This window comes from Bison bison, unplaced genomic scaffold (genome assembly GCF_000754665.1).
Source record: "Bison bison bison isolate TAMUID 2011002044 unplaced genomic scaffold, Bison_UMD1.0 scf7180017864468, whole genome shotgun sequence".
NCBI classification, from domain to species: domain Eukaryota; kingdom Metazoa; phylum Chordata; class Mammalia; order Artiodactyla; family Bovidae; genus Bison; species Bison bison.
The window spans coordinates 1,572,132-1,574,467 of record NW_011495029.1 but is presented as its reverse complement, the minus strand read 5'-3'; the positions used below and the strand labels follow the sequence as shown (position 1 = coordinate 1,574,467).

Sequence of the window (2,336 nt, the reverse complement as noted above, 5' to 3'; positions counted from 1 at the left end):
TTTTGTTAGTGCTGGGACCAGTGAGCTCAGGTCAAGACCCAGCTGCCGACTCAGGTCGCTCTTCTGGCCAGTCTCTGGCTCAGTTTGCTTTCTTAGAGTTTACAAATATTACAGGACACCAAGTGGTTTTTTTAAGATTTATTTGTGAGTAATGTTCGAAGAGACCTGATATGAGAATGTCAATGCCTCTAGACCACCCTATGTGTGGAAGTCCACTGTCGTCTCCTGCAGACTTCTAGAACATGAAGTTCAACTCTGCCATCTTATTACTACTATCATCACATGTACTGATATGACTTCTATATTACCAGTGGTTGCACGGGGGTTGGGAAGCTGGTTTATAATTTACTTCACACCTACTGTCGCTTCCTGAACTTCAGCATCTACTTTTACCTCCTTACCTCCCTCACCTACTATCACTTCCTTAAACGTGGAAGTCTTGACACTTAACATTGGTGGCCACACCAAAGAGGAATGCAGCTATGAGGTCATAAATGCAACCAAAGACCAGTCTCAAGTAAACGACTGGGTCTTGCTTTTGTTTCACTGAGCGTGTTCCTCTTGCAGTGGGTCCACTGTCCACGCTCCCTCCCTCACCTCTGCTTAAGCACAGTGGAGGTTTCCAGCCTGCATGGCAATGGCAATGCTTTCTATTACTGCGGATTTCTCTATGATTGCATACCTTATGGTCACAGTCATAATTTATTGCTTCTATAGTAGCATTGCAGCTGTTATCAAGACAGAACAGCCCAGAAGCACAGGGGGTACCATTTCTCACATGACTGACATCAGTTATTCCTGGGGAATAGTGTATGCCTAATCCCCAACACCAAACAGCTGACACCTCTGACTGAAAGAGTGAAACACCTTCCTGCAACCAGATAAGAGTGACATTGACACACTGCAGCCTTCCACACTTTTGGTCATTGGCACCACAAGCACGGAATCTCAAAAACCTATCATCTCTTGTACAGTGTCCAAATCGTCTGCCTCTGCTATTTATTGTATAGCATTCACCATTACTGTTACGAGCGCGTCTTCCAAAGATTTCTCTGCAGGGCAGAGTGCGGTAAGTGCAGTTCCCACGATAGCAGTGGCCTTCTTCAGTACAGGGTGTTCCATCCTGCATATAAAAATCTGCTGGACATTGATTGGTTGTTCCAAAACAGTACTCCAGTAGATCACATATAATCTGGATTGTTCTGCAGAGTGTTCCAGGTTCAGAGTACATACAGTTTGTACAGCATAGTCCTGTATTACAAACAGCATCTCCCTGAAACTTACAGTCCTATTGACAGCATTTCTTGTTATAACACTGCTGAAGGAGCCACAGTCACATTGCTCTTCAACCCGCACTATAGTGTTTCCACAATGAGGTTTTGTCAGACTTTCATTAAAATAATGCACTGTTAGGTTTAACATACAATTGCCCCATATTCCTACTATGTACTGCCAATGTGCAACGCAACAGTAACTGAAGGAATCTAACAAGACTGGGTATGGTGCCATGGAGGCAGGCTGTCCATCTCATGAAAAAGCAGGTAACATTATTATACCACAGACTCACACTTCTCACAAGTAAGTTGTGCTGTTACAACAGCTAACATGTAATAATGCCTGCCTAAATAACCAAGACAGTAGAATATTACTATCTTTACATACACTATACAGTTTTGGCTGAAAATAACCTTGTTGTGACCCATCATGATTCATCATGAAAGACAGAGAGAGATATGTAACTGGTAGCAAATTGTCTCCATGATAACGAGCATATGTACCACCTGGTACATTATAATTATTCACGACAGCTGGATCTCTTGCAGTGTACAGTAGCACTGCAGTGAGATAGTACCTTGTAAAAAGAGCTTGAGAAAAAGTGTCTATTTTACTACTCATACATATCAAGACTTCTATACACTTAGTTACATTATTGTATATACAATACATTGAATTAGAAAACTGAGCAAATCCTCTTAAAATTCCCTCATGTGCTGCAAACAACCTAGGACTAACCCTAGGGGCTATACTGACATTCATTAACTTCAGAGAGCAGTGGCTGCCTATCCTCCTCGTGTCCCAGTCTATACTCAGGACCTGTTGCACTGGCGTCTGCCACAATCTGAGAAACTACATGTTCAGACCTTTCAGAATACTTGATGGGTTTTATTTCATAGGTAAGGTCATCCAATTTCATGATACCTTTGAGACCCCCCATAGCAAGTGTCCACAGTGATGGACAGAGGAATCTCCTCCAGGTAGCCGAGGTAGTAACAGTCTAAAGGGACGAAGGAGTAGTCCTTCTGGAGGGCTCCTTGGTCATCCTGAGTCACCAGTGG

General features: G+C 43.0%; 1 pseudogene; it reads right to left on the bottom strand.

The window, feature by feature from the left end:
* Positions 1-424: 424 nt before the first annotated feature.
* Positions 425-2,336, bottom strand: part of LOC105003453 — an 8,753-nt pseudogene continuing 6,841 nt past the window's right edge.